This window comes from Tribolium castaneum, chromosome 2, assembly GCF_031307605.1.
Source record: "Tribolium castaneum strain GA2 chromosome 2, icTriCast1.1, whole genome shotgun sequence".
Taxonomy (NCBI): domain Eukaryota; kingdom Metazoa; phylum Arthropoda; class Insecta; order Coleoptera; family Tenebrionidae; genus Tribolium; species Tribolium castaneum.
Window position 1 is genome coordinate 18,139,812 of NC_087395.1, and position 27,014 is coordinate 18,166,825.

General features: G+C 33.3%; 1 protein-coding gene across 4 annotated transcripts in view; it reads left to right on the plus strand.

Annotated features, from left to right (window-relative positions):
* The window catches only part of cpx (complexin), a 148,578-nt gene that overhangs the window by 21,580 nt on the left and 99,984 nt on the right, over positions 1–27,014 (plus strand). For 2 of the 4 annotated variants that reach the window (XM_008201692.3, XM_015983536.2), the window contains exon 2: positions 22,881–22,911. The gene's annotated coding sequence lies outside the window, so the exon portion shown is untranslated. Of the gene's footprint in view, positions 1–6,217; positions 6,338–22,880; positions 22,912–27,014 lie in introns of those variants that run through there. The other 2 variants (XM_008201693.3, XM_015983535.2) reach the window with 2 other exon arrangements.

A 27,014-nucleotide genomic window follows, 5' to 3' on the forward strand; every position in this document is an offset into this window, starting at 1 on the left:
TGAAGGGAGCTAAAAAGTGTCCATGGCGCTCATAATTAGGGCGTATTAGCAAATGGCTGTTTGAAGAGGAGTAATTAGGAATAACTTTCCTTTGCGAGTTTCTACGAAAAATTTGATTATGCTTTTAGTGAATTCCCGAGGAATATGGGCGTTTCACGTCTTAATCTATTATTAAGGTGTGGTTTTTTCTTATTTTGGCGCAATGAAAAATGATGGCTGAGGGCTCCTTAAGGGCTGGAAGCGATCGTTAATTACGGTCATCGAATTGAATTTTTCCATTGGCCTTTATCTCGGCCGAGCCATAAAGTCATGCTTATTTTCCGGGTCTCTTTAGCAAGCTCCTTTCATGAAAATTTAATAACTATCGATTTTAAAATTTAATTCGGAGAAGTCGTCTCTCGTTTGGTATTTTCGCAATATTAACGCCATATTTCAGAGGCTGAACCGAAGCGACGCACGGTTCAAGTCTTTCAGTCCACGTGAACGGTCGTACGTCAATAATAATCGGGGGAGGATGAACGGTCGGTGGTGTTGCACAGCGGGGACTTCAACTCTCACTTAATCATTATAAGTAGGTGAACCAGTTGTGAACAAACGACTAGCATCATTGTTGCGAAATCACGCACAGGGACGAGACTTTTCTCGAGTAATTGTAGTCCGAACCGTCGAAATCATTCGATAAGAGTGGAAAACGACAAGTCAAGGGCACGCTCTTTCCATTTCGATTATTATTATAATTGAGCCAAAGGGCAAAAGTGATTTGTTTGAGCCAAACACAGCAGTCATTTTTCCCGCATGAACATATTTAATTGCTCCAATTTCGAGATGAAATAATTCAATTTGTGCTTTGTGTAAATCAACATTTGTGCAACGTGTTTTGTTATAATCGGCGAGATCTATTAGCTATACAATTTTCATTGGTTTATTAAATTTCGAAATTTGTGAAATCACTCCTTTTCAAGGTTACAATGGCAGGCGATAATTACTAAATGCCGTGAAAGAAAATACTAATTATATTTTTATTATTAGAAATGTTACAGGAGGAGTTGGTGAAAATTTATCGTTCTGAAGCTCTATAATTGCTTGTAAATTTATGCCAGGTGTAAATATTTACAGACTATAAATAGCAAGAACAACATAACAGTATAAAGCTGACATTATTTGAGTCGTTCAGGATAATCTCTCTTTTATTTTTGTGACCGAGAAAAATGTTGTAGATCGGTATCAATGTATCGTAAAATATTAATTTGGCCACTTTCACGATGGTGGAGGCAAAATCATTGATATTAATCACTATCGTGTAATGTTTCGGCCTCTGCCGCGAATTGCATTGGAGATATCGGAGTTTCCCATAAACTAATTAATTAATTTTCGGATGGTACTTGAATTCGATTGCTAAATGTATCCAAATCCAGTTATCATGTTTTCTACGCCATTATTGTTATTAATAATGTCGTTTTACATAATCAAAGGACTCGTAATTAGTATTTTGATTATGGCAATTACATAATGACTATAATAACAAAGAAAGTTGGATGCGGCATTTTGACGCAGTTTGCTGCGCTGTCTGAAAGGTAATCGGGCTTTAGGTAACGCGCTGATTCTTTATTTTTCTAAGGAAGTTCCACGATAACCTATTTCAATCTTGTTTAGCATTTGATTGAACGAAACCACAGAAGTTTTAAATTTTAGAACTAAATGTGCAATTTTCTGTTTAGTAAAATTATAAAATAAAGAGAACTAAATGCAGTACTTTCCATACTTGTCTGTTTTGTTGTAAATAAGTTTGGACTTACAGGATGTCCCGACTAAAATAGTCTCCCTAAAATTTTAGATTTTGTCCAAGATACTAAAACAGGTCAATTTTAGTTTATTTTTAGTTTCAGATTTATTTCTGCATTTCTCTTGATTCCAGAGCTATCTTTATTTAAAAAATATTTAAACGGCAAGAGGGGTTGAGTGGTTATTTTAAAGCTACTTTTATTGTCTATACAACCCTGTACTTTTTCACGTTTTAACGATTTGTTGTTAATAATTTTGAATTGTTCAAGTTTCACAGAAATTTTCCAAATTGTCAATCTGAAATACTTTGGTTTAAATTTTGAAGAGTTTTTTTGGAATGGATAGACTAAAAAATGCTATTTTAGTTGCACTACTGGTTTTACGTACTGAAGTAACAAGGAATTGAGCTGAAGGTGGTAAAATTGTCATTTTATCCGAATCTTTTACACCGTTTCTCCTTGATTCCGTAAATTGTTGTCATTAAATTCATAAAATGGTACACAGTAAAGAACAAAATTTAGTTATTAGTGATGCGTTTGATAATCCAGAAATGTTGCAAAGTGTTAAAAAGTTTTAAAAATCGATTGTATGGAACTTGGAGGTGGACATTTTGAGCAATACATTCGTTAAATTGAATTGTTTTTTCATAACTATTTTCATTTACTTTCACAGCAATTTAGGCAATGTTCTCTAAAAGGAATCGCTTAAAATTGAAAAAAAAAACATAGTTGCATAGACAATTATAATCAGTTCCAAAATGATTTTCCGTCTGATTTCCATTCATTTTCCATTTGCTACTTATTTTTTTTGTTTCTGTGTTTTGTTACTCTAAAAAGTAGAAATATGTGCACAGTTAACAGTTATGAGTCAATTTATAGCAAAAAAGTTTCAAAATTTGAACGAGAGGCTTCTAGATTGACAATTTTTAAAAACTCAAGGGTCATAAAATAATTTCGTGATTCTCGACAATAAATTGGTGAAAATTAAGTAGATGGTTGCATAGACAATGAGAACGGCTTCCAAATGAAATCACTCGATTCCTCTTGGTATTCAAAATTTTTGAAGGCGTAGCTCTGGGCATCAGAGGAATGCAGAATTATTTTTGAAACTAACATATAATTTGGGTCTTCTTGGACGATACTGGAGAATTCAGGGGGCGCATATTTTAATTAGGATCCTCTGTATACAGGGCGTCCCTTTTTCGAGCTCTACCAGTTATTATAAATAATACGAGGTTGGTTAAATTAGGGAAAAGTTGCACATTTTCATACTGAAGAATTATCTGAAAGAAAATTTGATGAGATTATTTGATTTGATTATTGGTTTTTGAATATTGAGAAAAAAAATGTAATTTTCGTTTTTATTTTTTTAAGCGAAAAACAAAAGAACTAAAAAGAAGTAAAACATTCTTCAGGCACTTTTTTATAAGAAATCTAAATTTGTTATCGCCTTTTCCAAGGCGTTCTTGATTTCAGAGTTACAACACTCAACTTTGGTTTTTCTTAAGGACGCCATATTTGATACTTGTATTTTTGAAAAGTTTTTTTGTTCCTAATTACAAGAATGTATCACATGATATGATCACATTTTACTTGCCGATTAAAATTAAGAAAAAAGTGTTTTTGCAAAGAGTGCTTTGGAAAAAAAACTCCAATTTTTTTTTAACAAACTAAATTTTTGACAGTCCTATTAAGTATGCAAGCAGAATTTTTATAACTTTGTCTTGTTTTGTTTTGCGAAGAATAAACTAGCTTATCATGTCTTTTAATTTTTAAGTAAGTAAGTTTTACGGAAATGTAAACGTTCTAGATCTAAATTCAATTAAACTTCCAAAATCTAGTTTGTTTAAAAACAAAATTGTTGGCGTTTTTTCCAAAGCACTCTTCGCAAAAATATTTTTCTCTCCATTTTTATCAGCATTTAAGATTCAATCATATATCATGTGATACATTAGTGTAGTCGGTAATAAAAACCCTTTTCAAAAATATAAGTGTCAAATATGGCGTTCATAAGAAAAACCAAAGTGTTGCAACTCTGACATCAAGAATGATTTGGATTCCTTGTAAAAAAGTGCCTGAAGAACATCCTAGTTAAAAACGTCTAGTTTTTTTCAGTATTTGTTTGACAAAATTAAAACGAAAATAACAATTTTCCGTTTTTTTCCAATAATTCGAAAATTATAAATGACTTTATACTTAAATTGAATGTTTTCATTACGCCCCGGTTTCACCAGCTTTGGTTAAATTTAATCAACAGTTAAAATCATTTCAGTGGATTTATTTTACAACAAAATTTAACTTTCACTGGTGGAACCGGGCCTTAAGGGTATTATTTTTTTTGGTTCTATCCAAAGCTATCCAAAAATTTTACCGAGAAAATAATGATTTTTTGTAGACGAATATAAGATAATTGAACTTAATTATTATTATCTCGTGGAAAGTGAGGACCATACTGTAACGATAATAATTATGCGTTTTTTTAAAGATTTTACCTTGACTGCCTACACCAATTTGAGGCGACTTTTACTTACTCGTAGTTCTAGAATTACAATACAATATGTAGATCAAAAAGTTATTAAATAAGGTCATCTATTAGTTGTAGAAAAAACGGTAATGGTTTTAATTAATTTGTAATATTCTAGCTAATGAGTTTCTACTTGTTTTTTTTCTCAATCAGTATTCAGTACCATATCAATTTTCCGTTTGCAAACACTGTTTAAACATAATAAAGTAAACATATTTTGAATTTTGATGCCGGTATGTAAGTACATAGTCGTATGTACCTTTTTATTTCTTTATTAAACCAATTGAAATAGGCAGGGTGTTGTCACAGGAAACAAGTAGTAATAAAATAATACTGGTTCGTATGAAAAGTACAGTTTTAAAAAATAAAATGCAAGCACAGACGCGAAATGGGTTAATTTTTAAAGTTAGTTAAAATTGTTGACGTTATCTGGAAGGGAGCGAGACTTTTTACAATTTATCACGACTGCTTCTAGCGAAACTAATTTTCGCATCTAGGACAAGTTGGATTCAAAACGTTTTAATTACGTTTTTAATAACTTAAGGCGGTGGTTTTTATTTATTATTTGTATTCAAAGGAATAGAGGAGCGGCCTCTGCGAGGGGTTGAAATTGCCTGTCTTGATTCCGGTCCTCAATCGAGTTAGAGCCGCCCCTGCGTGCCCCAATTTCGTAAATCTGGGGGACGTGTCTTGAAGTTTGTCGTCGTAAAATGTTCGTTAAGAGTTTCGTCTTGATGATTTGTGATAAATTGCTCGGATATTCATTTCGGTTCGTAATATTCCATAATTTACTCCGTCTAATCCGATTAAAGATTTTTTCTCAGTCTATGAAGCGAACTCTAGGGGTGTCTCTGCGTCTAAATTAAATTCACGTCATTTTTCTTTTGTTCCGACAAACCCAACCTTGAATCTCCGCCGATCCGATTATTTTTCCTCCTTCTTCTCGTCGGATTAACGAAATATTTGATAATCGTCCCCGATTAACATAATGGAGAGAAAAAACAATGTCTTTTGTACTCAACGTGTTTTTTAATGAGTTTGTACTTTCGAGAGGCCGAGAAAAAGAATGCGTCGGGTTACGAAACTAGAGAGTAATTAGTAGTAATGACGTCCTGTGCTTTGCTTTGACCCGAGAATGTGGGTCAGAGGAATTTCGCTCGACGCTTTCAGTTTTTTTCGAGAGAGATTTGCTTTTTGAATCAGATGCGATCGTAGAATTGTGTTTATTGCACATGGAATTTCATACCTTTTTGAGCGATAATATTCCAAACACGTATAGCAGATGTCAAGTGTTTTTAATTGGTGACCTCCGAACGCAAGAGGTGAACGGACGTTCCGATTTTCATCTCATCATCGCCCCCAAACTCCGGTATTATTAACGCTCGGTTTAGGGCAACCTAATCCAAGGTTTCTTACAACTTGGGGCCTAATTGCCAAATCTCGACCGCTTTATCATTCTAACGTCCAAAGCAGCTCTAATCTCCCTGTTCCGGGCGAGGAAAAAGCTCAAACAAAACAGAATCGCGTTTCCGGTATTTGCGGTTTCCGAACCGATAGTGCTCCACATCTTTGTTTTCGCAAGTGAACAATACACCCAGTTATAGATCGGAACAATTCTCTCCGTACAATAGAAATTTCCGACTCCAGTCTCCGGCAATAATTCCGGTTTGAGACTGTACAAAATCGTGGATTTTTCGTCGATTTTTCAGCCTTGGCCGTAGCGAGCATAATAATTTATGGCTCATTTACTAGAGAAAGACGAAACGAAGGGCGGGAAAATCAATATGGGCCGAATCCGGTCGCGAGAGGCCGCCACGTCCCGACCCGGAGCCGTCCGGACCACGGCGGGAACGTAACACTTCGGGCACCGGGAAGCTGCGACTCCGGGGCGACTATGCGCACAAGCTTTTTGGTTATTTCACGTTTTCGGTGCTATTTGATCGCATTAAGTTGGCTACCGTGCTGCTCCGAGGGTGGTTGGCGTTAAAAAATCAAATCGAAAAATCGAAAGCTCGACCGAAAAATCGTTGAGGTGAGTCTTTGTCCGCTTGCAGGCATGAGGCATGCAGTTGTGGCGCCTGGGGACCCGTGCGGCGTTTCTCACGGCCCTCCGAGCGTCTTTTTTGTGTATGCGAGTCAATATTTACAATTTGTCGCCGCAGGGCGAGTGCTTTCCAAACCGGCGGCGCTTTTTTGCCGTATCAGCGATTTTTCACGCCGAAAGATGGATGTTTCCGGACGGGGCGAATCGATAGATGCGGCGGCTTTTGGCTCGTTTGCACTTGCATGGGGAATTATTAATGATGGTGATTAGGGCGATTTCGTTGCCGTTGCTGGTTCCGGGACGAAAAACCGCCGCATTTAATTATCACATCGATCGGTGCTCTCCACCACGTCATTCGATTTTAATCGCGCGGTGTCATCGCCGAGTTTAGGGCGAATCCACAAAACTACCTAGCCAAACAAACAAAACTCGAAGAACTGCGATGGTGCGAAAACCGACAACGACAACGGGATTTCGCTGCGATTTTAATCACGAACGCGCCGATTTCGATTAAGTTGGACTTTTAAGCTTGCGAATATGCAACCAATTACACGAGTTTGTTTAAAGAAACCGCCTCTCTACTTAAACTGAATTCTCTACCTTCAAGCGAACGATTCGTTCGTTGTAATATAATAAAACTTCTGGAACAATGCGAATTACTCCGAGTGGCGCTTGTTGTTTCGAAAAATGAATCAATTCGACCGTAGAGTTTTTTGATTGGCTTATATTTTGTAACGGGATGAGATAAAACATTGGTTTATGAATCGGGAGTCGATTAATAGTTACAAAACTGCGTGATAAATTGTGGCCGGAATTTAAAATAGCGCTTTCAAAATACGGTGGCGATAAGGTAAACGTATTTGTTTCACAATGTTTAAACCTTTTACGATTTATTAATGATTCAACATAACCTACGAATCGATTCTCCTTTATGAGTGTAATTTCCACTAATCCCATCATCATAATTATGAAATTAGCTTTATGAATGAATAAAACGAAAGAGGACGATGAAATTTATTATTTTTAGTTCTTTATTATTATGTTTATCCAGACATAGTTAGCTACTAATCGAAGGTTATTTTGCCTGATATCAAGTGCGTGATTCATGAAGTTTTTGAATGAGTAATTTCTTTTGTGCTAAATAAAATATACTGCACACAATTGAACAGTTTTAATTATTTTTCGAATTTTAGTGAGCAACTGATTATGAATTTGCCTTCCTATTTTTAATTTTACAATAATTCTTATTCTGTTTGTTAATTTGTATGTTTTACGGATAGTAATTCTTTTGCTTTTTTAATTGTATATTTATCTTTTTCCGGGGTATATTAAAAGTGTGACGAGCGTTGTATTCTAATTCGTTTTTCAATTTTGTATACTTAAGTTCTCAAGTTAATAACGAATTTACAGTTTTTTCATCGAAAGCTTTTATGTAACTTGCTTTGTTGTCTGTCTGTCTGTTTCATAGTATTTTCCGAGCCAAATTGGAGAGGGTTCCTGTTGTCCGAATGAATGGAAATTTTGCATACTTACGTAATCTGCGTTACAATTTAATTCTATATGGGTGTTCAAACTTTTGGTTCGGTTAAAATGGGATTTTCGATTTCTACATACCGCATCTTATACACTGTCCGTGTATGTTAGACATTATGACGTCACGGTGTGTGTGTAAAAAGCGCATTGTTCACTCACTTATAGAAATATATTAATACCTAATGGTTCTCATTACGTTTTATTACAAAGAAGTGTCGCTATTTTTTAGATTCATTTCATTTAGCGCATTTAGCGCATTGTTCACTCACTTATGGAAATATATATTAATATAATTAATAGTTAATATAGTAATATATATTTCACCTAATGGTTCTCATTACGTTTTATTACAATGAAATGTCGCTATTTTTTAGATTCATTTATCTTGGATGACAGAACAGATGTTTGGATGTTTTTCTTTATAGTACATTTTTTATATAATCTTTATTTAATTGTGTATTTATCTTTCTCCGTGGTATATTTTAATGTGCGTTGTATTCTAAATCGTTTTCGAATATTGTATACTGAAGTTTTCAAGTGGAGAACTGTGTTTTTTTTCCAATTTTATTTTGGATGCTACGACCTTCTCTATTTACAATTTATTTTTATTAAAAACTTTTATTTAACTTGCTTTGTTGTCTGTCTGTCTGTTTCATATTTTCCAAGCCAAATTTGAGAGGGTTCCAGTTCTCCGAATGTATTGAAATGTTGCATACTTACGTAATCTGCGTCACAGTGTTATTCTATATAGTTAATTACCCCCTAAAGGGGTTAAATACCTAATAATTTTCATTACGTTTTGTTACAAAGATATGTCGCTATTTTTTTAGATTCATTTATCTTGGATGACAGATACAAAACTGAGGCTAGGACGTTTTTCTTTTTAATGCATTTTTAAAAAAATAGTATATTATCCGAGTTTTATAAGAGGTTCTATGGTTTTGGAGCGCGACGAAGGAGTGCTCTATTTGAATGAGTGCCACAATTAAGTCTTATAAAACGAGTGTAATATACAATTTTTTTCTACTTTTTATTTTTGTTGTTTGTTTGTTTTTATTTAGTGTAACTTATCTAAATCTGTTCAAACTATTTTCTCTTAATTTTGTTAATTTTATCAATAAACGACTTAACAGATTACACACAAAATTACAGTGATGACTGATGAAACCCGGCCCAGCACTGCCAATACAACTCGTAAAAATTTACTAAAAGGAGTTCTATTTGTGAAACTACTTTCAGTTCCATAATGAACAATTTGTGAAACCAAAGTAAAAAAAAACAGTTTCTTAAACAGTTTTTTATATATTTTTTATTCTATATTGCGTTTCTTCATAAGAAAAGCTAGCCGATTTAGTATAAAAGCTGTGGTAAAAGGTACTTTATTATTGAACGTCGGTAAATTTTCATTATTGAAATGTTGTCACTACTTTTGTAGGTTTACATTTTTCCAGTATACTGGAAAAATATATTTAGCAATAATTGATATAAAATGTTGTATGGACAATTTGTCACTGGAACAGATAAAACATTTTTTGCGCGTCAAAAGTGCATTGCACTGCTGGTGGCCATATGGTGCCGTGAACGCAAAAATATTCTGTTAAAATGCGATTTCTTCCGTTGAAAAATCTGTCGCATGACCTTTTAATCACGGCGACGTTGTGAAACTTTCCGCATTTGAAATTCAAATTTGAAGTTTACCGTTAACGCACCGACAGTGTTTAATGGGTCGAAGGTGTCACAGGATAGTTCCTCTAGCTTAAAATCGAGGGGATTTGGAGTGACGTCAAGTCGGCGCGTAAATTTTTGCAAGTAATCCCGGCGTTCGGGAAGTTTTGACGTTTACTCATTTCGTGGTAAAAAGGAGGATTTTGTTGTCCCGGATGTTCCTGACAGATAATTGTTACCTATTTGTCCCTCATCAACGTAATAAAACCAATTATCTATTGGCTTTTATCCGGATCGATAGCACGTAAAAAATCCCTAGCCGGTGTTTTCACTCCAGTTGGAGGATAATGTCGGTATTAAATAACTTGGCAGAGGAAAAGTGGTTTGTTTTCTTTGCGTAGAGCTTTCAAGATGGCGGATGTTGGGTGCGAGGTATTAATTTCAACTAGTGTGACACGAGTGTATTCATTTTCGTTATTCATGTGTTTACTTTTCTTTTGTGACGTGTGTGTGTGCACACTTGCATATTGAATGCGGCTGCAATTTTACAATGTCGGATTTTGACGGCGCGAATTTTTTAGTTTTTCATAAACCGAAATTTATTCTCATTTAGGTTTCATCAAAAATGCATCGGGAGTTATTCATCAAACTGACATCGCGTTGCAATAAAAATGGACAAAGTTACTGCTTCTCCATTATATCTTTTTTCCCTCCAATTGAATCGAAAGAGAATGGTCTGATCAAAGTGGTAGGTGTTTGCTGACAACTGTCAACTCTAGAAGGTAACAAAGGCACTGCAATCTGTTTTATTGTCATTTACAATCACGGTCATATTCAGATATTTAAACAAAGGCAAGTAATTAAACATCGCAGTGGAAAAACAATAATTAATTAAAAAAAGAATACGCCAGCCGAAAAGCGAGATTTTTTCTGTTTATCATTAACAACATACTGATTGAGTTAAAAAAATCGAACAAATATCTAATTATGTCACTCGCCTCAAAAAGTCATAAATTACACTATTTGATACAAAGTGAGGAAGTGGAAAATAAACTTGCAAGTTTTTCTTTAACGCCTTGTATATTTTTTTAATAAAATGACCATTTATTTCGTATGTAAAACTTTTTTTTTCAATCGTACTTTCATAATATTCATGCCGGAGTACCATTTTACCTCACTTTCCGGACTTGATACGTAAAATACAATGTGTTTTTAAATGATTCTCATCTAGTTAACTTTGAAATTGGTTTATATGTAAAAAAATGTGCCGCTCTACTCAATTGAATCTTCTGTCTATAAATGTCAAATCTGTCAGGTAATTAATGTATTTAAAACATTTCTTTAAAATGCAACTAAATTGTTACACTGTGCAAGAAAACACTTTTATTATCGAAGCTTATTTCCGATTTTGAGACTTAATAAATGAAGAACGGTAATATTCGATGTCTAAATGCCCATTACTAGTTCTATGAATTCACAGACGACTAGATGAGAATCATTTAAAAACACATTGTATTATTGTTTATGAAAAACAAATTACTGAATACCAAACATTTGAGCATATTGTTTAAACGCTATCTTCTTAATCGTCTTTCTTGTTATCTTTTAATTATTTCATATTAGCAATTTTGACAATTTTGGTGGCGGTAGCCAAAATGTTTTAGACTATTTTTGAATGTTTTGTTCATGGTTTTTTACCCTTTTGATTGTATTCACTGTTTTTTGTTTTTTTATTGTGTATTCTCCGTGGGATAAATAAACGAATCGATTTTGATGCTATTGTTTAAGTTTGCTGAAATAGAATTTGATTTGCTGTCTCAAAACTTGTCTATGTTCAGTTCATCGATCACATCAACACGTTTTACTTTGTTATGAGAGAAACTTTGATCCATAAAATGAAACATTGAGTGTAGTTTACCAATTTAAACAGTTTTTGAAATTCCAAGGAAATATTTATTTGGATATGCTCCTTTTACATAAACTTTATAATTATTTTTTTCTAATGACATAAATGAATTGTTTTGTCAATCAAATGAGTATCAACAACAAGTAACAACAATATTTCGGAAGAAAATCTGTCCTGCAAACGGATAATTTGAGACTACTTTGAGACAGACTTTTCCTTTTCTTTCTTTCTTTTTTTCTTTTTTTATTATATTCTTCTATCTATCTATTAGTCTTTTTTCCGCGTTTCCTCTAGAATTTTTCTCCGGAACAAATGAAATATACAATAATTATTGCTTTGTTAACATAGACAGATATATTATTTCGAGAGCTGAAGGGAAAGTAATGATAATTAACCCCCAAATCAAGATTTTTGGTTATGCATGGAATTGATATTATTATTATGTACACGGTAAGGTTGCCTGACCCTGTATATGTTCTATTTCGCTTATTTCTGTAATATATTTAAAGGTGTATTATTTAGTTACATTTTTTGACATTTTTTTATTCATGGCACATTTTTTGTGAATTTTTACAACGGTTTTTACAATTTGTGGATTGTGTTGAAGGCAAATCTTCAGATCGTTCACTATACCTTGGAATTAACATTTTTTACTTTATTCGTAATACTACAAGCACGAAGACGAATTTTTGTTAAAAAACTAAAATACAGTTTTTTTTAATATTCTATTTCTTTTACTGTTGTTACGTATTTGAAATTTCATAGTCAATAATTTGTTTGATTTTGTAATGAAATGCACAACATTCGCGTCCAGACTTCCATAGGATTTGCACTGAGTTTACCGTACACATTTGTTTTGGAAACTTTAATTTATTTTGATAGAAATTCGAACATAAAAGACGTCACATAAATACGTCTTTTCCCGGCGCATCCACCAATTTCAAATGCATACACAAGACCAAATGTTGGGTAAACAGGTCAGACGATGGGAACTGATATCGTTCACCGGTTGCATATATTTTTAAATTTAGTAATTGTTTTTAGCAATATTTATTCTTTAGCCTTGCGTTTAGTGCTATGTTTTAAAATTAGCTTTTTTTCATAGAAGGGTCAGCAAAGACTTTTTCAGTGGACATTTGTGTTATTAATAAACGAAATGCAGTAATATTTTATAGTTGTACCTTCATATTGGCAGAAAACAGAAATGGGAAAAAACGTCAACTATTTGTTAATGTTTTTCATAAATTGTGCAACGTATTTTTGCTTATTATCTGGGAGATGGATATTGACTGAATAAATTAATTATGTTTTTTTAGTTCGTGATTGTGACGTCGGCTGCGGTTAAAATTTATAGCAAATATTTGCCTTTGATAAAAATTCTCAACAGCTCAATCGTTTGATGAATGATCGTCTAGATCTCTTGAGGAAAATTATTACGCCGTAAAATTTTTATGAACATTTGAATTTGCACGGATGTGCAATCTTCTCGACTCGATTATTAAAAATCGTCAAAAGTTGAATCAATCAAACAGTTGTGTCAAGTTTTCATTTTAACGTTTTCTAATTAACTGGACCTACTGGGATTTAAATTGTTTGAAGTGAAATCAAATGACAGTTGATACGCAACAGTGACCTAATAGAACAAACATTCCAAAGGTACAAACGTTGCGTAATTTACAAAATTATTTACTCGTCTTGTTGCTGGAGTAACGGTTGGTATAGCAACTAGCAGAAGCGTGGTAAAATAATAGGTTTAGTTAAAAATCATGGTTCTAGATGTTGAGCTGTTACGTATCGACCGGTTTCGTTTTTCCCAACGCGCTCTTTGTAGATGAAAGCATTTTAATTAAAAAAAGTTGTTTCGGCGATGTAGACGCTTTATTGTTTGTTTATGTCGTTTAAAAAACCACTTTGTAATAGGAATGTTTTACTCCGCGTAATATAAAAATAACGAGAATCAGTTTCGGTTAATAAAGGCCAATCAAACTTACGAGCGCGTCTTAATTAATTATGCCTTAATCGTCGGCATGACGTCTTTATGGCATTACAAATGAGCCCTCTCGGATGAAATATCCTTTCTTCCAACAAGTTTACAATTAGTCAGGCGTAAAATGCAAGGTAGCAATAAATACGCGCGACAGCAGCGTCAACATGGCGTCCGTTATATCGTCACGCGCCATCTTACTGACTCTATAAGCCCTCCAACTCAAACAAAACTGCTCCCCCGACCACTTGATCCTCGTGAATTGTTGCGGGAAAATGCTAATTCGGTATCAACATTACACACAACATAAGTCTGACGTCTCCGAGATGCACGCTCTAATGGCGGGCCTAAATGCAGCCCGCGCTTAAATTATTCAACAGGGACTAATGCGTCTTAAGACCGAACCGCCGACGATTAGCAACAAAGTATTTTAGGTGCTACTAGACCCGCACTCGGATGACGGAAAGGAATTGCAAACTCCTTTTCAATTAAACTTCCAAGAGGGAGTTGAGTTACTGTCCTCTCGAGCGGCCCCATGGCTGGAAAAAAGGGAAATCTCAATTTCCGCCTTATTCCGAAATTATCGTTCCCGCGACAAGGGACGCGAATGAATTAATTTATAATACTAATAATAAAATAAAAATTCGCCGGCGACTTCCTGTTATTGACGGAGTTATTAAAGTTTGATTAGGTCTCTTTTAAAATTAATAGAAAGTTTGCATGCCAGATGAGAGTTTCGTGTTCTGCGTTTTAAATTCTAAATAGAGACTGTAAAAAAACACTAAAGATTAATCTAATCGACGTTTATTCTGAAACAGGCTTGAAAAGTTTTACGATCTATTTTGCTCAGCAAATATCTGTGCTTAAAACGTCTAGATTATTTAGAGCTTTTCTTCGCAAATAACGCTCTTTGTCATACAAACGCTCGGCACTGCCGGATTTTCCGCAAATGAAAATTATAAAGGTATTTAAGACTGTCACATGCAATATATGTACATGAAAAAGTTTCACAATCGGCTAAAGCTTTGTTGTTATCAAGAATAATTATCTGGACACAAAGCGGATCGCATTTTGCGATTTTATTTTTGTAGGAAGCTTATTTTATCAATTGACGATTTAATACCTATTTAAATCGATACTCGTAGCAGAAAGTAAATTTCATCATAGATTTTGTGTCACAATCATGAACGTGCTCATTATTTACTGGCGGTGGAAAATTTTATCAAGAGGATTATTAAAATTCAAATTTGTTGCTGTGGCAACGGTTAGTGTTAATAATCTAATCGGAAGTCCTAGATTTAATACAGTGTAAATAATAGAACAACCTGAAACTACTTTAACATTTTATTTATGCACTCACTGAGGCGATATTTTAATAAACAGAAAGCGCACCTTATAAAAATATAGCAGAGTATACATTTCTGGTGAATAACTTTAATTAATTCAAGTGCAGCTTTATTCACATTTTGAACTTTTTCATGCAGTATTATGAAATATAACTATTTTTATGATAGCCGATTTTTTTTATCATTATTCGTATTGTAGGAGTTATTTTCTAATTAATCCTGCATATTTAGAATTTTATAATCCAACAGAAAGCAATTAATAAATTTAATATTTACCATTTTTAGTTTAGTCTCAGTTGTTCTTTTTTAATTAGGACTTTTGTTATATTCAGTTGTGTTTTTTTCTCTTTGTGGACTAATAATAATAATTGATGATTCAAAAATAAAATTAGAAGGGTTAGGTAGAAAGGTTAAGTAAAAATCTGACTGGATGTTGTTTTCTCCCTAGCACTCTGATGTTTTCTGTTTCTTTAATTTGACTTTTTTCATCTCGTTTGGAAGATATTGATTTTTTAAAATGAAAAGACACTTTGTTATTTTTTAACTACTCTACTGAGTAACCGTTTTATATTTTTGTTTTTGAAGCATATTTTTTGACATTTTAAAAATAATTTGAAAATCGTCATCTTAGCACTCTTTGCTTTACACCATGTGATCATTTGAATTTGTAATTAAAGTAGGCTGTAATATTTTTTACTTGTATGCAAATGTTGATGATAATAATAATAAAAAATTTAATTGGAATAGATTTTTTCTCTCAGTTTGTACTAGTTTATCAATTGCAAGGACAAAAATTCATCTACTCTAATTATAAATTCAAATGATTGCATGGTATTTGAGTAAACAAGTATGTACTTTATTAATTTAAAACAGCAAAATGAAATTTTGATCAAAATTCAATTTATTTTGCATTTGACTATTATTTAACGCCAGATTACAGAGAAAATAATTAAATTATAATTGTATTTTTTAGTAGAGTACTTAGGTTTTTTTACAAGAATCTAAGCATAATTTTTTTTGTGAATTAATTCAATTGCATTTTTCTTCCATACTGAACGTTGTTTGTAGTAGATTTTTTTGCAATATTGAAGTTTCCGATGCATCCACCATTTTCTCTGTCTAAGTAATAGTAGTCATGGTTGTATTTTTTGTAGAGTGCTTAGGTTTTTTTTTACAAGAATCTAAGCATGAATTAGTTTTTTCTTGTGAATTAATTGAAGTGCATTTTTCTTCCATACTGAACGTTCTAGTAGATTTTTTGCGATATTGACGTTCCCGGCGCATCCACCATTTTCGTCTAAGTAATAGTGGTAATGGTTGTATTTTTTGTAGAGAGAGTGCTTAGGTTTTTTTTACAAGAATCTAAGCATGAATTAGTTTTTCCTTGTGAATTAATTGGAGTGCATTTTTCTTCCATACAGAATGTTGTAGTAGATTTTTTGCAATATTGACGTTCCCGGCGCATCCACCATTTTTTCATCTAAGTAATAGTTGTCATAGTTGTATTTTTTGTAGAGTACTTAGGTTTTTTTTACAAGAATCTAAGCATCAATTAGTGAATTAACTGAAGAACATTTTTCTTCCATATTGAACGTTGTAGTGGATTTTCTGAAATATTGACGGTTTTGCTTTTATTAACAATTTATGAATTAGTTACACTAATATTGAAGACGAATTTGCCTTTTTTCTTCTTATCAACAAGAGATTGAAACAATGGGTTTTGTGTTTTTTTATAAACTAATAAACCAATAAAAAAACATGATTTTTTAGTTTTACTGAAAACTGCCATTTGAGCTATGTTCATGCTCAATTTTAGTCTCTGTATATTTGTTGGTTCTTTGTTATACGGGGTGTTCGCAAAGTTAGGCGTTCTTTTTTACACGAGATACTCTGCATTATTCTTAAGAGTTTTCGCCTAAATCGTCTTAATAAAATGTTTTTAATAAGGGAGACAATTTTTTGTTTTTCTAAAATTTTGAGTCCAATCCTGGCTAACTGCTATTTTGAAATGAGCGCTTCAAAATAATTTACCTCATTATTGTGGACACCAGATTTTCGATAATGTCCTTTTTATTATTTTTTCATTCTCTAAGTACTTAGCATAGCATTGCCTATACAATTGCATTAAATCTGTAAAATTGTTATCATTGTAACAGTGAGCTTCTCCGACTAATTAGATGAAAGGTCCAACAATTTTGGTTGATTACGCTAATGGTCCTTTAATTTTTTTGATCTGAATAGGGTCGGCTTCCAAAATTAAAAAAAAAGAAGTTATTGTATTTTCGTTATCATCAACATTTTACTAAGGTCTTTTGGGCTGAGATTCTTAAGAACAATGCATGCTGATCCCAAGTTCGCAAACACCCTGTATTAATAACACTAGTACAAGAAAAATATAAGCGCAAAATAGGTCGAAAGCATTATTCTTTTTCCGACGTCTTAATTCCTCCTTCAATTCTAATTTTTACGTTTGAGCGTTTCTCCAGTTTGACTTCATTGCTCTCGTTCGAAAGACATCCAGTTTTTACAATTATCTATTGTTACATTTTGGAAGTATGTTTGCAGACGTTTTTACATTTCGTATATTGCGATAACGAAAAGCCGGTCACAGTTTTTTGCAGCAAATGTGAGTAAAAATGTTGGTATTGTTAGATCTCATTTCAAATTTTTTGCATGATTCATCGACGTTACACTAGGCGAGAAAAATTAAGTTATTGTTGGATCGTTTCTTACGGAACGTTTTCTAAAGTCACAAATTTACTTTCAGTTAAATCATTTAGGAATGTGTATATATCAAAATTTTATTGTTGATCACTTGTGTATCATTAGCGTCCATTCTCCTAGACCTTTAGATTGAGCTTGCAGTTTGCCAAGTAGCCATCTGTACATTTTGTTTTGCAAACTTTAATTTATTTTGATAGAAAGTCGAACTAAAAGACTTCCTCACATAAAATACGTATTTTCCCGGCGCATCCACCAATTTCGAGCGAACATACAAGATCAAATGTTGGGTAAACAGCGCCTGAAACTTATTGTACAGCGAACGTCACGAATTTGTCTCAATGTAGTATTGCACATATTTGAATGTTGGAGCAAAAATCTGGCAAAAGTGTCGTCGTCCATTGTAAACGTTCTTGGTTTATTTGCTGTAACTTTGCGTCCTGTAACGTCATTGTTCCGAAACGCCGTTTGAATACTAAACAATGTCAAGTCGAGTCGCAAAATTAATTTGCTGAATTTTTTCTTAAGGAGGTATTTTTCTCAGACTAATCACTATTCTGGCTGCGCTTGCCACCAATGACGTAAGACATCGTCTACCAATCTCGTCGGTGCGTCTCGACCAGCATACCAAGATCGATAGACCTCTTTCTAGTTGATTGGGGAACAAATAATGATGAGCTTTCGTTTGTTAAATGGTTTTATTATTCGCAAGCTCTGAAATAAGGAGTCGCCGCCGATCTATTTGCGATTGTAATTAAATCGTCGGAGCTGTGTATGCTTGTTCACCGTCTTATCTCTCGACGAGAAAAAAGGGGTTAAAGTAATGAAATCCGCACTAAAGGTTAAAGCGGGAAAACTTTTAACTTAATTGAGACCGGTCCCGATTTATTTTTTCGGGGACGTTTCTGTGTAATTAAACGCCCGAGCAAGTCTCGCATAGTGTGCATAAAGGCATAAATACCGCGAGGGAGTTATCAATTACCATCTTGGTTTAATGAGTGGCTGGCGTTCTTTGGATTCTTGCGGTTTCGGTTCTTCGATATTTCACGGCGGCCTCGCGGGGATTCCTCTCAGATGATTCTCCAAAGACAAGTCGGGCGTTAATAATGGAAGAGTGCTGGTTTTACATGCCTCCATCATCACGCTGATTGCTTGCCTCCATCGGGAATCGCCGGTTAATCGCCTGAAAGGCGCGAAACGTCCGTTTCGACAGGTGTTGGACTTTTGCTAATTAGGCGAATAAATTTCGATTCTGGCGCCGCTAATTAACAAAACGCGCAGACAATGGACGGATTTTCCGCAATGCCACCGAAATTTATCGTCGGATCGCCCTCGCACAATAACGTCCGCCATAAACAATCCCCGACTTATCAAGCTGTCTCGAATTCGAGCACACACACACGCGCGTTTTAAATTTCACAACGGCCGAAGACGCAAGAAGCAACGACGTAATTACAGGAGACTCCACTTAACATTGTGTGCCGTGTAAACAACGGGAGAAATTTATTTGTTCCATCAATTTTAATTACCTCTGTTGACAGCCAGTGTTGTGTTTAGACGACAAGGGATGAGGGAATTCGGAGCACGTGTGCTTTTTGTTGGGATTATTTTCAGGGGACACAAGTTTTTACTTAGCGAGCCGCCGCAATTAAAAATCGAGACGGTTCGGAAGTTGCAAACTCCAAGGAGTTCCTGATGCAAACATCAAAGCGCTAATTTCGCGAATATTGAAATTGGAATAACTCGGGGTTTGAAACAATCGCTGGAATTTTTGCCGTTTCGTTGGCTTTCAATGCGGAGGTTTTATTAGAAACGGATCCGATAGTCTTGTTTCGATTTTGCCTTTGTTTTTATTGCAAGAAATTATGAGTACTCGAGAGTTGGGAATTTTTCAGACCCTGCTACCCGCAGGATTCTTTCAAACTTGCATATTTGAGGCGCGGTTTAATGAAATTTGCACCAGTTACGAGATATTTTTCTGTTTGAAAGACCAAGTTTTAACGTCTAACTCCGACTATAAATGTAAGGGATTTTATTGAAGTATACAACAAAGTTTTATGACACTTGGAATAGGCGACGTTTTAAATTTAAGCTAGATTTGGTACGAGGCGCTTTAGAGCTTTTCGGGGCCCCAGTAGGACACTATTGAAACACGATTCAAGCCCACGAATTAATTAAAATTTACACCCGCAATGTCTATTTCATTTGAAAATTACGTTTTTTATTAAATTAAAGTGCATAGTTAAGCAAAAATCCTTTGAAATTTGAAAAATTAATTCCACCTTCAGAAGGAAGATTTAGAAAATTGCACGATTCCAAACTAAATATTCAAATGTGTACAAGATCCTTATTATTATACAGACTGTTTATAAAAGAGTGTAGGATCTCAGGTGGTTCTGAAATTTGAATTTTACGCATTTATTTATTTTATTTCTATTAAATTTCTGAAAAATTCCAATTTGTTTCTACCAAACCAATTTTTTCATATTAAAACATTGTTCGTTTTTTCGTGAAAGAAACGGCTACATTCAAGTGCAAGAAATTCAGTTATTGGTCAGGTTGAAAAATTATGACATGTAGACCAAAATACGTCATTTCAAAAAAACACCATAGAAGGAAGTAGTTTGCGCTTTATATCATGAACGTATGAATTTAAAAGACTTTATTTTTTTTTTAATTGTTAAGTGGCCAATAACTGTGCAGTACGTATTGGTACTGCATACAGGCTGATCCTTTTAGGTCTACATTATAAACTTTTTAACTTCTAATTTACCTAGAGCTTCAATTTTTTTTGTAAGATTTAAATCGACCATTCTGAGTTCAACTAAATTAGTTACAAAATGGCTGAACCACGGGTAATGGCGCCAACGTTGATCGTTTTAATAATAACCCCACATTTTTATGGCATTTTTAAATTCACCTTCTCAAATTGTGTAAAGTGTACCCTAGTTGTTGGTACTTAACTGTCATAGTTTTTATGTATATCAATTTTTTTTTATGCAAATTTTCATTTGCAGTTGTTCATTCAAAATATCACAGCTCTTGAACACGTTACAATAAGTGAATAATTCTTTTTGCATTTGATAAACAAACAATTGAAGGGTCTTGTAAAATCCTCAGGATTGTCAACTATGATTCTTTGAAAATGATGATAAATATATGATGATCACAGTTTTTTCAAATAGAATAACCCTGTTTTTTTCAATTACGATCACAAGAATATCGATTTTTATGGAGACTTTTATCAACATCTTCTATATAAATCTCTTACAGCTTTTGAAATAATGTCAAAAATATAATTTAACCTTACTATTTTCATTTTTAATCGAATAAACTTTCGGAAAATACAATAAAGTTGTGCTATTAATTAAAAGATGGCAGACTGACTGAGTTGCGTTTTATAATTCACTAGGTTATAAGTTATAACAAACCAAAATTAAATATTACTGTTTTACTGATTATTCGATAATGGACCAGCTAAAAACTAAATAAAATATTGAAGTTTGACCATTGTTGACCATTTTGCAAGATCTATTTGATTAACGATGAAAGTTACAAAATAAAATAATTTTGTCTGTGATTATTTCAAAAACTGTAAGGCCTGTTATTTTAATAGTTAGTTAACTTTTGATTCAAATAACTCTGAGCAAAACTAAACTTTATGTTAAACTGTAGGTAAATAATGACGGCTCTTTCAATTAATACCTTAGTTCTAAGTTAGAAAAAGTCAAAGGTAATTCAAGAGTTAGGTTATTTTGAAGTTGGAAATATGTTTTGTGACTTTAACCTGAAGTTTATATTTAACTCGAAATTAACTCGACATTGAAATAACGGATCTTAAAGTTAAGTATAGGACGTGTTGTTAAAAGTTACTTTAAGTGTCGCTTTTATTCGATTTTGATCTTTCGATTCTTTAGATTTTCGATAACTATTTTGAAAAAATCATACTAGCCTCGAATTTTAACAGTAGTTGACAATTTTGAAAATTCTAGAAGGCTTTTCAAACAATCGATTATGGAATACAAGAAAAATTATTCATTTATCGCAAAAAGTTTAAAGGCTGTGATATTTTTAACAAAAAAAAATGACATAATATAACAAAAACTATGACAGATAAGTACCAAAAACCTTCTTCAGTTTTGAGAGAGTGAATTCAAAATGTGTAGTTACTATTTAAGATTTTAAAGTTGGCGCAAATTTCTCGTACCTTCGGAGGCTCAGCCTTTTTGAAAATAATTTAGCTGAACTCAGAATGCTCGACTTAGAGTGTATACAAAATTTTAGAACTGTAGCTATTTTAGAAGTTTCTAATGTAGGCCATAAAAGAATCACCCTGTATACAAATAATTGATTATAAGAAAGCGAGAGTCTGAAAGTGGGAAAGTTATTATGTTTCCAGTGTTACATTTCGAATGTGTGCACAATAAAATGAATTTTCTTTTATGCGTTTTTATTTTTGTTTGGTTCTGGTAGCGTAAAAAATTTCAAATTAATAAGTCTTGTTAGGCACCTGTTTACTGGAACTACTGAACTGCGAGAAAATTAGATTAATTACTGTCGGTTTATTCCACACGTAAAATATGTTCCCGGCGCATCCACCATTTTTTGATTTAATTAATTTCCCTAAATCGCACAAACGAATTCCGGTTAAATTTTCAACAATTTTCTGTATTGCATTAAATAGATTAATTGCTGTTCGAAAATGCGAATCGCTGGAGAATTGAGTGTTAGAAACTGGAGGGCGAAAAATATAAACATTTTCTGTTAGTCCATTCGTTTGAATGAAGCGATGTTGTTTACCATCATATTTAAATTTCGCTTGACGCAACTATCAGAGTTTCAATTTCGGAGTGTTGAGACTGAAATATCTCGACTGGGGCTGAGACAATAAGAGAATCTTTGCCATTCTGTTGGTTTCGAAAGCATCGCTCTTGTGATTTTTGAAACCGATCTGATAATGGTGTAAATGTTTCGATTTTCTGTTTGCTCACGTTCTCGCAACAAATCTCGAGAAGTTTATTCAATATTTTTTGCGAAATTAATATGTGTACGTGTTGAAATTTTCGAACGAGTTTGGCGAACTTTCCGCCAGTTGTTTTGTAAGAACTATTTCATTTATTCAGCGGGTCTTTTCGTATTATTTCAAATTCTATTATACGTCAGAGAGCCTTTGTAGGCACGTTCTCTTTGTACACTGCTTTATCTGTCTTCCGTTTCCGTCAGCGTTCCTATCTTAAATAATAATATATACCCACCTGCCTTTCTGTCGACCAAACAAGAAAACTTTATATCTTGGATGTTGTTGCTAAACTTTGTCCAATCTTTTTTATTCTTATCGGAATTCCCAGCTTTAATCTGAGATTTTTCTGATTTCAGGTCGTTGGTCGAGCTCACCGTGGAGTGAAAGGTGAGTCATATGGGATTTTGGCCACTTTTTGCGTTTAGAAATTAATTACGACGAAATTAAAATGCCAAAGCTGCCGGCTTGAATGCTTTAATTAAGTTTTTAACGCAGTTTTATGAAAATTGCATGCTTCTCTGGCGGTGCCCGTTATTAAATGCGGTCAGCCTGTACGGGGATTCGACTGAGGTGGCTATTAAGACCGCAGCATTTCAGATAAAACGATTGCGCTTTTAAATTTAGCACAGGACAATTTACAGTTAGCGAGGCGAAAAACGGTAATTAAAGACCGTTTTTTGTGTTAATTTTCTATTAATCTCGTGTTGTATCGTATGGAGGAACTTTGGCTTAATGTTCCCTAATTCGTTCTAAATGACCGTTAAAATAGAGCGAGCGGAAGTCAAACTTTAACCCCGGACTATATCCGGTTCTTAAAATTTCCCTTGCATACCGCGCGATTAATTTCACCTGTCAGAAACTTGTAATCGCCTTCATTGGAGTTTTAGAACTGCGATCGAAGGATTAATAATAGGAGGAATGCGCCAAAGTTGGCGAATTTTCTTTTTGCGGAAATTTTTCTATTCATTATTATTATGCTACCAATCAACAGAAGCTCCGGACGTAAATCGGATTACTCCGAATCGTGGCTTGCCTTCAACAATAATCTCCAATAACAACCCTTTTCCGGGGGTTGGGCGACTTTAAAGCGCCCTCTTTCGCCCCGGCGTCCGAGATGACCGGGCGCCATCAAACATTATTTAATAAAGTGAGAATTAGGTAAATGTTGCCCGTAGGAGCCAGACCTAAAACGCCGCTAATATCATCAACCATCGACGACTTTAATTAGTCAGGCATATAGTAGATTAAAGGGTAATTTGTGCAGCGGGCGCCATCTTTCGCCTTCGGGCAACGCTCAGCCCCACCTCTTAAATACAACCCCCTTACATATATAGCTGATAAATAAAGACGGATTAATTGGAGCGGTGATTGATGGCGGTCGGGGATTTCGTTTGTTTTTTGAAACGTTTCTCTTGTTGGTGTGCTTAGGGCTTAATGTCTTTTCGTGATTATTTCGTGGTTGAAGCACCGGATGGATTTAATTGATCGGCAGGAAAAAAGACCGTTTCTGGTTCTGAGGCGAGCACTGTTTTTCTCAATGTAGATAATGTCGAAGGTGCTCGACTTTGTTACTTCATTTGCTGGAGTTAAAAATTTTAAATATGCAAGAAACTGGAAGTGGACTTTCAAACACGAGAGAAAAGTTAATTCACTAGTGTTATGAAAAAAAAGAAGTTATTAGAAAATGAAAACTATATGAAATCCTAGTTTTTATTTTGAAGAACAATTTTTTTAAGAATTTTAATACAGGGTGTCACAGCGATGTGAAAAAGTTCATTATTGACCTTTATGTGTTAGAAAATTTATCTTTTTACGAAAGCCGTAGATTATACCAACCTCTGACTCACCTAAAGTTATTTTAACAAGTGTTTATATTTTTTAAATGGAACATTCTATATTTGTTTGCATTTGTTTGTTTTTGAAATAATTTGAATTTTTAGCGAAATCACGATTTTAAAAAAATGTATGAAAACTAAGAATCCTAAGAAAGCGAACTTTCACCACGTTAAAGAAGAAAGTTCAAACTTAAAGGATATAATTTTTTTAGCTTACTGCATACAAGATATGAAAAAATGACGAAGTTTGTTGCAAGTTGAATAACTAAAATACCTTTTAAGTCTCCTTAAAAACATTAACTGTTAATAGTGTCTTTTGATGATTACTCAAAAGATATTTAACTTTTAACATTATTAAATTATTAAATATTGTTTCAATAGTCCAAAAATTGAAATTTTCAGCTAATAATAATTTTAATGTTACCCTTAGGCCATTATTCGTCATTCATTACAGTGAAATAACTGAAATTTTAATATTTTTGCCGAAGTTCTTATGAACTCCAACGCATGGTTCTTGATGGAGTTACCATGATTATGGTAACAACAATCTTTATGAATAATGTACATTGCTACTGAAATTAACTTTTAAAGTCTTTTAAACTTTTCTGTTTTTTGATAGACAATTTAATAATCTTTGAGGAGCAAGATAAAAAAATTGGGTGTTTCATTTAACTCTTTCAAATTATTCAACTTCTAACAAACTTTTTGATTTTTCTACGTTCCGAATTGCAATGCGCTAAACAAATGGAACAGATTTCAGTTTGAACTTTTTCCTTTAAATTGGTGAAAGTCCTATTTTTCTCCGATTCTTCATTTTTGTGTAATAAATTTTTAAATAAAACGTGTTTTTGTCAAAAAAATCTAATTATTTCAAAAACTAAGCAGAATACAAGAATTAAATCATCATTATTAAAAATTCACTCAAAAATCAAAGATGCAATAAAATTTATTATTATATTTTGAAATAACCTAGGAAAAAACATCCCTCCGGTAATTTTTAATATTGGTCCACGTTGTATATCCACCACAATATTTTAGAAATATGCAGCAGAAACGCAGCTATAATCTAGAAAAAGGAAATAAACAAGTTATGGAGGTCTAGGGATCGTTGGGACAATCTGTTTGCTTGTACGTTAGTTTTTAATAAATTAATTTATTATTGAAGGTGATTCATAACATAACCGATACTGTTTAAACCACGAACCAGTAAGTGGCTTTTAGTTGAGATTTTTAATCGCCCATTAACAAAAGAGTTTATTACAAAAACTGTTCTTTAACTTTGTTCTGGTGACAAAATTTAAAATTAATACCAAATCAAAACCAATTACAGCATCACTTGCTGACTTGGAAGAAGTGTGTGATAAAATGTAAAGCGTTTTTGTGGTTTATAAGCAGGGTTTAGACGAAAAGTTTTGCAAAATTAAAGTTGGGCGCGAATTTTATAATCGTAAACGTTATTAAAATAGATAAAAAATGTTACATTATTAAAGAGTGTTTTAACGACATCAATGAATACATCTTCTATTATAAAAAATTACTCATTAGTATTGACATTCACAAACGGTCAGTGAGTTAAGTGTTATGCTTATGAAATACTTAAGTTTTTTCAGATTTCTTTACATGATTTGAGCTATTTAAATAAAATAAAGAAGGCCATAACGATCGAGAGAGTCATTTGAGGCCTGACGAAGAATGAATACTGTGGTATGTAGTGCACACAATATTTTTCGTTATTTTCGATAAATAAACTGTTTGTTTCTTTTATTTCATAACAATCCCGCACGACGAAAATAATTTACTAACAAATCATTTGAAGTTATTTTTTAAGCGATTTGGTTATAATTCAAAGGTTTGAAGAAAACTAAGTCACATTTAAAAAATAAGTCTAAAAATAAGTGAGGACATGTTTTGGCAATCAGTTGCCATCATCAAGCAAAAGTTTTTAAAGTTTTTGGAAAATTATATTATTTTAAGTAGAATTTTTGTGGAAACCATTTCCTCCAACGTCACTGTTCTTCGCTTCTAATTTTTATACTGTGCATCTATAATCGTTAATGCATCCAGTGACGTATGAAATTTGAAATTGTAGCTAATCGTCGATAAGCCAGCCCACTTTACAAACAGAGCATTTATAGGTATCACATTTTTTGGTGACTTTAGAGGAATAACTTGTTTCTTGTACACATTTTTCTTTAGTTCCAAAATTCTGTTTTAATTATTTACCTTCATTTTTATTAAACTTATGCCTAGTAATACCAATTACGAAACAAGTCTCGCTGACAAATTTTTCAAATTCATTTTCAATTACTATTTCGGACATTTCTGACAAACACATTTCCGTTTTTTTTTTCTAATTTAATTTTAACCATTTGTTACCAACATGTCTTTGTTTATAACACATGAATAAAATACGATCCCAGAAAGTATTTCATTAAATTTTTTAATTAATTAATTGTTTATGCATAAACAGTAAAACTACTTTTCTTTTATTGAAAGTTAGATGAAAAGTGAGCTACTCTGTTACTTGTTGTGGAACAAAGCATTTATTAATGACTTGGGCCGATTTGACAGTCCGAATTTTTGAAACATGGCATTGAAATTAGTTTCTGCAACTCTGTTTCAAACACAGATTTATCCATTTTTCAATTTTTACTG